This window comes from Callospermophilus lateralis, unplaced genomic scaffold, assembly GCF_048772815.1.
Source record: "Callospermophilus lateralis isolate mCalLat2 unplaced genomic scaffold, mCalLat2.hap1 Scaffold_65, whole genome shotgun sequence".
NCBI lineage: Eukaryota > Metazoa > Chordata > Mammalia > Rodentia > Sciuridae > Callospermophilus > Callospermophilus lateralis.
The window spans coordinates 4165312-4177804 of record NW_027514826.1 but is presented as its reverse complement, the minus strand read 5'-3'; the positions used below and the strand labels follow the sequence as shown (position 1 = coordinate 4177804).

At 42.4% G+C, this 12493-nt stretch overlaps 1 protein-coding gene across 1 annotated transcript in view; it reads left to right on the top strand.

Annotated features, from left to right (window-relative positions):
• LOC143389121 (contactin-4-like) overlaps nucleotides 1-12493 on the top strand; it is a 92008-nt gene that overhangs the window by 49665 nt on the left and 29850 nt on the right.

Here is a 12493-nt window from a genome sequence, read left to right as displayed (position 1 = left end):
AGGATCCTTACCCACCAGACTAGCCCTGCTGGCTCACCTGATCCTTACCCTCCAATCAAAAAGCACCCCATGCCAACTGTCAAACTACCCCTGGCTCTATAAATATGCAGAACTGTTCCTCAATAAACGGGCAGTTGCTCCGACCACGAGCCTTGTTCGTTCTTTCACACATGGTGTGGAGTTTCACTGGTCGTGGGTTCATATTTGAGCTTGGGAAAGTTAAGTCCATACATTCTGTGGTCTTTCCCATTCCCATCCCTCCTCCTTCCTACTCCTTTGTTTAATCCAGTGAACTTATATTCTTCCCTCCCCCACCCCTTCTTATATGTTAGAATCAAACAGAACATTTGACCTTGGGTTTGGGGGGACTGGCTTATTTCACTTAGCACAATAGCCTCTGGTTGCATACATTTACCCGCAGACTTTTCCAACTGAAGAAACAAATCAGCTAAGTCAAGTAACTTAGCCAAATTCAGTCTTCTATGAAGGGGAAAAGCTGAACCTGGTTTCCAGATTCCTCTGATTCCAGAGCAGAGTTTCTTCACCACTGCAAGCTGTGAGAGCAGACTTGTATCTGGAATCTAGACAGCAGTCTGCAATTGACACCTGAATGGTTCAGGTGACGACCTTCACACCTGAAACCGTTCTTTTACTTAGGATCTCTGTCTTTAATGAAAAACCAACTGTGATGATGTAGGGCAGTGTCGGCCAACGTAAGGATTTGGGCATTGACTGTGAGCTAAAGATGGTGAAATCTGTTTTGGGTACGTTTTTAGTAATAGTAGATTTTATGGAGTACTTTCCATGTGGCAAGCTGTGTTCTCAAAATGTCACACAGCTTGACTCATCATGTATCAGGGAAAGGTTTTTATTAAATCTGGGGAAACTGAGGTACTGAGGATGCAAGTCACTTTCCTAGGCTCAACCTAGTAAGGGGTCAAAATAAAAGTTAAACACAGAAATTGTGGAACCACCGTCCACTATTTCCATTTTGAATGCCTAAATTATACCATCTCGGACTCTATGTTTCTAATACACGATGCTTTGAAATGACATTTTTTAAAAATTTTGGAGTGTTTTAGTGTTCGCCTCCTCTGGACTCCATATATAACCCGACCTGACCACGTTCCTGACGTCTGAGGACGTGTCTGGGGTCCTGGGTTTCTTCTGCCTATTCTTCTCTTGGATCCTCTGTCACCTTGTCACTTCGGGCTCAGGTTTGCATTTCTTCCTCCTCCTTCTGATATCTTGACTCCTGAAAGGTATCCCGGGTTCCAACACATCATGTCACACTTTATCAGCATAAAAAGAGAATAAGGTGGAGCTCATTTGTACCCAAACATTGGCAGCCACCCAAGGCCTCTCGCAGTGAATTACAGCAAGCGGTGAGCTGCAGTCATGTTGGAATGGAACTGAGTCATTTATGGTGTGGGGGGGAACTGTCCCTTCAGCCAGGCCTGGGGTTCAAATATCTGTGTTCTCTTTCTAATTAGGCATGCTGCTTTGGGGAATATATTTAACCTCTCTCAGGGAGCCTCAGGGACATTTTTGTTTTTGGAACTGGGGATTGAACCTAGGGACACTTCATCACTGAGCCACCTCCCCAGTCCTTTTTATATTTTATTTAGAGTCAGCATCTCACTAAGTTGCTGAGGGCCTTGCAAATTTGCTGAGGCTGGCCTCGAACTTGCAATCCTCCTGTCTCAGCCGTCTGAGTCACTGGGATGACAGGCATGTGCCACCACACCCGTTGTCTTTTAAATGGTGGTAACAGTGAGATTTGTATCATGGAGTTGTAAGGTTTTAGTGCTCATTCCTTGTGCACATATTCACCAGAACATCCGTTATGTGTCAGTAGCAATGCTCTGTATCAGTGAGCTATGGCGAGCATGTTCTCTGTCCTCACAATGCTCATATTTTACTGAGTTCATAAATGCAGTTATGTGAAATTGACTCCAGGGCATGGTAAACACATACTGCACATGAGCCATGGTGATGTAATGATTCTGGTGTTCAGTGATGGTGACAAGTAGCCGTCATGGTACCATGACTATCTGACCAAGAACAGGAATCTATGAAACTGGGCTTCCATAGGAAATACCCTTTTTCTCTCCCCCACCCCTCATATAAATGATTGTAGCAGACAACCACAAAATAAAAAGGGAAATGTTTCCTAGACACATTCCCTGAACACTTGAAATTTGTACTACAGCCTTAATTTGTGGTGAGGATAAGAAAGGTAAAGGTTTTAACAGTTTCTTTTGAACACGCAATAAGTCTTCTTTTGAAAGACCAAGGATGGACAGATTTCCAAAATCCATAAGTGAAGCCACTCTCCAGCACCTTCGTGAGTGGTCTCTGTCATCATTAGCAAACATCAGTGTCTTCTTTTGTAACCTGCAGTTCTGCAGCTGATGCATGCATTTTTCTGTATTCCTGTTTTAACCTCTTTTTTTTTTTCCAAACCTCAGATTGAGTGGTTCTCCCCAGCTTCACGATTATTCCTTCTGGGTAATTTTCCAATGACATCTCTAGCTTTTGGAATGTGCATTTATACAGTCCTCCTGACTTGGGATGCCAGAATATTGTTGGTGCATGAAGTGTCTTTGGATTTAGCGGGCAGCTTGAAGCATCTGGCAATCAAACATAAACTCCTATACTTGAGCATTCATGCTTGAACCAGAAATTACTTTGTCATCTTGGCTGGCTTTTATTAAGCAGCCCCACAGCTGCCTTGGAACAATGACTTACTAGAGTCAGCTCTTTCCCTTCGAATGTCACCCTCTTCTCACTGTCCAACATAAGTGTGTCCTTTACCTTTCTTCCTGAGCACGTCCTGGGCATCGATAGGAAGAGGAATAATAGTATCTCACGCCACGGAGCACTTTTAGGGTTTATGAAGCATGTTGAAACCCATTAAACCATTTTGAATTTCATAGTCATCCTGGGAGGCCGAACACTATCACCTTCAAATTACAGATGAGGAAATGACTTCTTGGTGGCTCCTGATACAGCGTTGCTGTGTGGTTCTTATGGTGTAGGTAGGAGGTGTCCCCCAATAGCTCACCTGTGAGACAATGCAAGAATGTTCCCAGGTGAAACATGGTTAGAACACTAGAGCTTTATCCTAATTGGTGAATTAATCCACTTGAATGGATTAATTGGGTGATAACTGTAGCCACATAGGGTGTGGCTGAGGAAGTAGGTCCCTGGGGATGTGACTTTGGGTTTTATATTTTGCCCTCAGCTTGTCTCTCCTCCCCATTGTCGAATCTGCCGAGCCCTTCCACCATGATGTTCCGCCTCACAGTGGGCCCAGAGCTGTGGAGGGGGCCAACCGTGGACTGAAACCTCCCCAACTCTGAGCCAAAATAAACTTCGCCTCCTCTATTCTGTTCTTATCAGGTATATTGGCCACAGTGATATAAAAACTGACTAACGCATTGACCAAAGTGGGAAAATAGGTTTTTAGACACTAATCAGTGGGTTTTATATGTCAGAGACTGATGGTTTTAGCAAAACATGTCAGCATTAGAACATCCCTATGAGGTCTGATTCTCTAGAATTAGCTGCAGCTTCCATTTCTGAGACAAGCTCTAAGCCTGGACATGTTTCCAGTGAAGTGTGTGGCCAGCCTGTTTCTGATGCTCCTACATTGTTTGGGAGCTTCCCACATGACAGGGTATGCTGTTGGTGGCCATGTCACTCACTGAAGGGTGCATTGTATCCTGTGTGACTGTCCCCCCTCTGGGATGGTGGAAAGTAACAGGTCACCTGGCATGGTGGCCAAATACCCTCCTTGTGGAAAGCAAATGGGTAATGAGTGAAAAAATCATGGAATGATCTACAAATGTAGAGTTCCACATCCTTTGCACATCTTCTTGAATGACTGCATGGGTATATGGATGGATGCATTTTTCTTACCTATCTCTCTGTGAGCACTGTGAGCATCAAATAGATGCTATAGCAATTTGTAAAGCCCTATTTATTCTATTCCCCTGCAGCTCAGGGACTTGACGTGAGTCATAGAAATAATGTGTACATATTTGTTATAGCCTCAGCTGGGGTTCTTGTCTAACTATCTTTCCCTACCAATAGGGAGCTGTTAGATTCTAATGGATAATCTAGCAAGTTTATAAGCATTTATTGAGGAGCAGACATTTAAATGCATGCACACGACTCTTGTTTGTTTTAATTCAAGTAACTGACATGTTTCTGGAGTGAGGAATTCTTAGGGTTTTTTTTTTTTTTTTCAATTGACCTAGCCAGCTAGCTACGTCTCTTTCTAGAATATGCTACCAAGGTTCGACACTGACGATTACTGAGTATTTTCAGATAGTAGTACTACTGTAACACTCGTTACCACACCAAAGCCCAGTGGTCATTGTGGAGGATAGTGACTGTAGATTTCAAAATCAGGAGACATCAGGTCAGATCAGAATGCCGACTTAAGTTCCAGACGGGACTTTGGAGAGCACAGCAGCACCGTATATAGCTTGTCTGTGAATTACTGTATTTACAAAGGTGCTGTATGCCAAGCCAAGGTTTTCTATTTTAGAATCCTAAAAACCAAAGGATGGGATGTTGATCCACAAGAGATCGTCTTTTCACTTAAAAAAAAAAAAAAAAAAAAAAATATATATATATATATTTGTGGCTACCTGCTTTCCTCGGAATGAGTGTCCTTGATCCAGAGTGTGTGGTCTTTGGTGTTGATGATGCTACTATCTGCCTATCTGTCCTGCTGTGTACCCCCATCTTTTTTTCTGTCCCCGATGTTCCTCATCCTGGCTCACTGTCTCCTTTACACAGATGAAATCTCTTTTAAATGACTTGATGTATCTTTGGATTTTTTTTCAATGTCCCCTGTACCTAATTTTAAAAACACAAAACGTGGTGAACACGTCTCCCAAATAAACTAAATTAAGTTGCTTTGTACTTCTCTGACCCTCGATTGATTTTTCTTCTTCTTTTTTTTTTTAAATTCTTTTTTTTTCTGGGTCAGTGGATCTCAATGGAAGAAAAGCTTCTCTGTCCGTGGTGGGGAAGATTGGCCCCCATGTCCAGTGACCCACTCAGACCTACCCCCAGAGAATGAGTCCTTCCCGACCAGAGTGGGTTTCAAGGATTGGCATCTTTCTCCTCCAAATGAAGAGCAGTGGTGAAATCTCAATTCGGGTCTCCACCGATTATTATTCTCTTTCCTTTAAATTTCCTTGGAAGTGTTATAGAGACTCAACTTGCCCATTCAACCAACACACCAGGAAGAAGAGTCTCTTTTAGTTAGTGAAACACAGCATGCACACAAAGCAGGTATTTTAGCAATTGCACGGGGTCCAGGAGCTATTCCTAGTTGCCCCATCTTGAAGACTTTCTTGGGAAGTTCACTTAGAATTGCAGACAAATCCCCAGCAAGCTAGTCAGTAGCAAATCAGACTGCTGGGAGAACCGGGGTGGGGTGCAGGGGGTAAATTTTATTTGCAGAAAGCTTTACAAATCAAATCAAATCAAGCAAGGGTAGCTACCCATGTCCACCAAGCTATTAATATGTTCCTTTTAAAGCTTCACAAGTTCCCCTTCTCAAACTCATAAGCAAACAAAGAAGAACAATTAGAATAGGACAATTATTGTCTCCTCCCCAAATGCAGAGTTCTTAAGCGGAGGCATCTGGAAACAGGTAGAGAACCTCTAACAGGAACACGGTTAGCAGGGAAACAGGGGTGATGGCTTCTTCTCCTGAGCATTTAGCACCATCTAGTGTCCAGAATATGAATTGTCCCCACAGGACAGACCTTGCACCAAAGGGCACCGGTGGTTCCTGTGCATATAATGACCAAGGAAGGCAGCATCTGTGGAAATCCTCGTCCTTGCCTCGAGGTATACATATCATTTCTTCTACTCACACTGCATCAGCAGACACGGCAAATGTCCCTCAGACCCAGTAATCTAGTTATTTCAGCAGGAAAGGCTTTATTAGGCCATTTTTGTGCAATGTTTCCAATGGGATCCACTTTATTTCACTGACATTTAATGGGATTTATTTGAGACCCTTTTACCCGGTCACTCATTAGGGACAGTTAACTCATGTGTAGCAGCTGGAACACACAGCCTTGCCGTTTCTCCTTCCCAAACAGAAAGAACTCAGCCTGTGCCTGAAACCTGAACCTGGATCTAGACTCCCTAGAGAAAGAACAGGGGGATTATTTGGTGAACATGTTTCTCCCCAGGTAAAATAGGTAGCTGAGGGTCCCATTTCCCTTTCTTTTGGATCTTTTCTCACAGAAAAAGGAATGTCATGGCGAGATTTTAATTATACTCTGACTTGAAGATGCAACTTATTTGTCATTGACTCTAATTTTTTTCAATAATTCTTTTAGATTGTCATTTCTTTTATATCATAAATGAAGCATCCTCCCCCCCAAAAAAAATTGTGAGAGGATAAACTTAGGCTATCTTCATCCCTTTGTTACTGGCTGGCTACTTTGCTTTTAGAGTATCCTTATTCATCATAAAAGTTTAGGCACCACAGAAAAGTCTTGGCCTTTAGAAAGACATCCCAGCTGAGAAACCCTGCTACAAAAACATGGCTCAAACCCCAAACCAAGAGTTTACTTTCCTCCTGGTGGCTGAACAATGGAATGACCCCAAATGATTTTTAGACAGATGATAACTTGCTGATTAAAAAACATACAAATTCCTTATTAACCATTGAAACAAGTTACAGGCTTGGGGCGGGGGGCATCAGAAGAATCCAGGTGTCCTTAGAACAATCTTCCTAATTAAATAGGTGTTTAATGCTACACATTTTGACCAGGCAAATCTAATAACATGGATAATCATTGGACGCCTGTTTGCCAAGTACCCACACTTGGCCACCCTTGATTGGTACTTAGATAAACCAAGACAGCTGTGTCTTCACCAGACCTGTCATCATCTTGGGGAACCTCTGTTGTCTATGCTGTCTGTCCACCACCAAAACATCCTTCGGTGGCATTTGACAGTGTATACATGCCTGGTCTTAGCTGGACCATGGTACACTGAATTTTTGTTTCATCAGGATGAACTTCCAAATTAGAATTTAAAAGACCACGAGAAAAATCCACCACCATGCAAGACAGCAAGCACACTCCCACAGTTTGCACCTGTGGAAGTCACGTAGGTCGGCTCCTCTGTGAAAAGTCACTCAAGGGCACAGCGGAAGCATAGTGTGTTGTGTGTTTGTTTCTCTAGCTCTTTTAAAAGGTAGAACCTAACGTCTAAGCAGGCTACAATAATTAGAAAATTAACCATTTTTTTCCGATACAACAATGCATTTGTCTCCAAAAGATAAATATAATTTTATGCAATGCCTCACTCCTGACAATAGGGATTTTACTAATGTATTAGCTCAGATTTCCCCCCTGCCCTGGTGTGCAGTGCAGGAATTCATTGCTTGAATTTTAGTCAGGTGATACATTTGCTTTATTTATTCTTCTTAGAAGCGGCATGAAACTTTAATTTTTAAGTGGCATCTGCTCTAGAATTAGAGTTAGCTATCTTTTTAATTTCATTGTTCCATGGTGTGTTTTAAATATTTACACTTTAAATGTTAAGGAAATCTAAGCAGGCTTCCATTCCTTAACTTCCTCTTCCCCTTCCCATCCCTCCAAGTGCAGGGCTATGATGCAGGGTGTCAAGGTGGGTCGAGGACTCTGGGGAAGGGTGACTCCAGGACACAGGGTGGTGGCAGGTAGCTGCCGAGGGAGGGGGCACAGGAGACTTGTTTTATACTGAACAAAATGGTAAAATGATAAAATTGAGACAACTTGAATAAATAAATGCTGTCAGAAAAAATAGAAATAGAGATGGATATGGTCTCTGTCTATATGCATCCATATATATGTGTATGTACATATATGACCTACATACATATACCTGTGGACATATATGACATATATATACATATATACATACAGATACATATATTTATGTTTGTACATATACATATATCTATGTGTGTGAATATATATACATATAAAAATATATATTCATATATATACATACATATATATTAATGAATATATATATGAATATATATGTGTGTGTGTATATATATATATATATATATATATATATATATATATATATATATATATATATTCACACACACACACCCAACTCTGTTGGCTGAGAAGGCCTGGAATCAATGACCTCATCAACAATGAGTACATTCAGTGTCTACACCTTGGTTTCTCAAAACCATCTCCCACTACAAAGAACCAGGGTGCCCTGGAGAAAAGACTGACTCAATAGCTGTAGTAGGGAAAAGCATGAGATGAACCTAGAACATCTTACTGAAGCAGAAAGCAAGGACATACACTCTGAATGACGACAAAAAATGTCAAGACGACACAGGGGCACACCTAAAAGGACTCCTGGAGGCCAAAATGGGGACCATTTGAGCATTAAAATAAATCACCATAGAAAAGTATGATAATGTGTCAGATAAAATGAGTGTATGCCAATATATGTCAGCCAATAAATAAATAAGGGCAAGAGGAAAGCCCTCTCTTGGCGTCAGATGTCAGGTGGTCCACGCAGGTGGACTGGTGGCCATGGGGGGGTTACCATTTGGCCACCATCATGGAGGTCATCCATGCAGGCGGGGTTTGCAGCACATTCTAAGGTGGATGGGTACCCTCGGGACGTGAGCGTAGCCTCAGAATAGCTGCCCTCAAAATGCAGTCAGTTTCAAGGTGGGGGACTGTTTAAGTGAAAAGTGGAAAAGTCACAGCGAGGCAAACACTGTGTGTGAGTGTAGGCAGGTGTGTGTGTGTGTGTGTGTGTGTGTGTGTGTAGAGAGAGAGAGCAAGAAGGTAGTAAGAAGATATAATAAAATATTAAATTTGGTGGCACCTTTTTGGTCACGTTGAAATCTCTTCAAAGTAAATGATTTTTTTTTCAAAAGCAGGTAAAAATATAAAAGGAGGCTCAGAGGTAAGAGTCAATGACCGACAGCCGCAGGGTGGGAGCTGTTGACATGGTGACTGGTGAGGGAACCCTCGGGTGGCTCCTTGATCACATTCTGGGTCCCACGTAAGTCTGGATAAGTCCTTCACCATATAGCCTCCTTGGGTGATGAGTCCTGCTCCTCGACATGTTCAAGTATGAACATTAGAGAAGCACAGGGGGCACGCAGATAAAGAAGGGTTTATTTAAAAAGGGGAACATAGACTTCTACCAGGAGGGAGGAGGGGGCCACAGCTGGTGTCCTGGTGTCCCCAGAAGCCAGGATGCTTTGCCTTTTGATATGTCCTGGGCTTCCTCTGTTCTCCTGCCCTCTTCCCATGATCTCTCTCCTTCCTGCATCTGTGACTAGGCCCAGGGATGCTCAGGTGGGATGGCCAAAAGGTGGGAAGCAGGTGGCCGGGGGAAGGGCCATATGGAGCATCCCAGGACACACTAATTAACAACTTTAAAACTCCCTGTAGGGAGGGACAATATAATTTATCCTGGGACAGGGGACCTTAACAGGTTATCTTGATAGGGTGCAGGAAGGGCTCTGAAGGCATTTCAGTCCAGCAGGGGACAGTCTCCAACTTCCCAGATTCACTCAGATTGGCCTCCTGGATCCAATCTGATGGATTCACCTCTCTATGCTGACTGCCTGTCTAATTCTGGCTGCACCTTTCTCGTGCTAAACACGTTCAGTGATTCCAGCTGTTGGAGGATTCTTAGGTCCTCCACGGGTCTAGACCCACGAAGCTGTCCGTGAATCCACAGGGTGTTTCCCAAAGGGCTGTGTTCTGACTCACCCAAAGTACAACTGGACTGTTACCTCTTGAAATTGGAATGCCCCATGCTAGGAATGCAGGATATGAGGGTGCTGGCCTTCTTTGGTAGCTTCTTGGGCACGGTGCACATGGAAATGTGGGCAGCTCTTGTCCATGTGAGCTACCTGTCCTCCACACGGTGTGTATGCAGCAGATTTGTTTAAGTGTAGCTTTTTTGCCTCAATCCCCATGAACTTTCATCCTGGATAAAAAGGTTGGCCCATGGGCTGGGGTTGTGGCTCAGTGGTAGAGCACTTGCCTGGCAGAAGGTTGGCCCAGCTTAGAATCACTATGAATCTCAGTTCTCATCTCTAATATTCATGTATTCATGATCTTTCATTCAATATGTGTTTTATGCAGAATTGGTCAATATAATGTATGCAGCACTGAGTTTTGTTTAAGTGGGTTCAACCGTACAAAGCTGAACTTCATCTGCAGAGATGTTTCCTGAAGGGTTTTTGCTATCACTCATCAACAATCGTTGTTGCAGCATTTAAATGTTGTTAAAAATAGTTCTCTGTCCCTCTGCCCTGTGGCTTTAGAGGTAAACTGACTCTCAGCTCTTTGATGAGCTTCAGGCCTTTGAAGAAATCCATTTTTTAAATTTTTCCTTATAAATAAAAAGTATGTAAAAAAATCCTACTAAGAACATTGTAAAAACCATTACACTTAAGAAATTTGCTTACCAAAGAGAATGCATTAAGACGACTAAACACATTAAATTAAATTGACTACAACACATTAAATTGTTTCCTAAAAGGCATCGAGGATGCCTGAGCATATAGATCAGTGGAAAAGCACTTGCCTAGCATGTGTGAGGCCCTGGGTTCCATCTTAGCACTGGGAGAAAAAAAAGCTAAACTAAAAGACACCAAGGGATAATCTTGGCACTACAAATGAAATGTTAAAAAAGTTATCAATGGAAATGGGATGGTTGGTATCGTATAGGCAAAACCTCATCGAAATGGAATTCTTGTCCCATGAACCCCAAATACTTGTTTACAGAGAATAGCTCTAATTCAGGAAATCTTTTCATCAACAGCCAAAGTCAGAATGTTCTATGGCTTGGATGCCTGTTGTACGTTTGGAATTGGTGCAAGGAGTTGTTGATCTCATTGTTAACGGAGTGCTTAATAAGTAACCTGTCTTCATGGCTGTTACAGCCTCTTCCACAAAGCAGTTTACCAACTGTCATCTATATGTTACAGAAAACACTGTAGAAAGTAAGAATGTTTGTAAGCACGAGGGCGGGTGAGCACTTGGCACAGAAATTTCTAAGCAAGAGTCCCAATGATGTCATTCTCTCCCGTAGGAACCGACCACAAGAATGAACATTGATTGAGGGGTGTCATTGATCCGACTTATTTTTGCTAATTACATCCAAATCCAGCCACAAATTTGCATCTCGAGTTCTAATTGCCTCTGAGACTTCTCTGCACAGAATGGTAGCTACTAGAGTGACTCTCTTCAGAACAGAAGTCAGAAATACAGGTTCCTGCTGATCTTGATGAATTAGAACCAAAGGAAGGGAGACAGTTTGTTTTTTCAAGAAGCCATCTGTTTGTTTGTGTACAGCACTTGTATTGAAATTGAAGGAAATTAATCCGGTAAAAAAAAAAAAGTATCAGAACTCATAACGCAGTAAACAAGAGCACTTAGGAAACATACACTCTGAGAAAACCAAGAAGCTAATGAGGTTTCTAAACCTCTTTAATTTAATCTTCTCTAGTCCCGAGGAGACCTCTCTTGGTGTGTGTACAGCGTATGAGTTATTTTGCATTGATTCTTGCTGCTTTGGAGCTCACAACGCAAATCGGCGACAAGTGCTCGATTAATGAATTAGTGGCTGTCAGCTTAGCAACTGTACCAACATGATCCTTTATTTTAGGGACTTCTCTGGTTAATAGGCAGCTGAATTTGCCAATTTAATAAAAAAATAATAATAACACCTGTCCCAGACCCCTACATGTGCTTAGAGTGCTGAACAGTTACTTCAGGAGACTGCTGCCAATCAAAAGTGGGAGACAGATGGTCAGGAGTGTGGCTCAGTGGTATAGGTGTGCTGATTGTACACTCCAAGTTCCATGTGTAAGCTTAGAGCTACAGCTAGCATTTTAGACCTGAAATCACCCCTGCGTGCTACCTGTCGAAGGCAGGAAGTTCATTTCTCTTGTAGCCTCTGAAACCAGTTGTAACCCATGGCAGGGATTCTTTGAATTTCCTTCTGCATTAAAATATCTTCAGTTGATGACACACACTAAAGAGTGCAGATTGATAGGTTATGCCCTTAGACTTTCTCTCTGGATGATTTGTGAATGAATATCAGGCCTTCAGCTAAATGAAGCAAAGTGTGGTGGTGGTACATACCTGCAATCCCAGCAACTCAGGAGACTGAGGCAGGAGGATCACAAGTGTGAGGCCAGCCTCAGCAATTTCATGAGACCCTGTCTCAAAATAAAAAATAAAGAGGGTAAGCGGGGGTGGTGCTGGGATTGTGGCTCAGGGAGAGAGCACTCTCCTCAATCCTCACCACCACATAAAAATAAAATAAAGATATTGTGTCCACCTCTAACTAAAAAATAAATATTTTCCAAAAAAATATTAAAAAAAAAAAACGGGCGGTAGACATGGCTCAGTGATTTAGCATCCCTAGGTTCAATCCCCAGTACCAAAAAAATAAA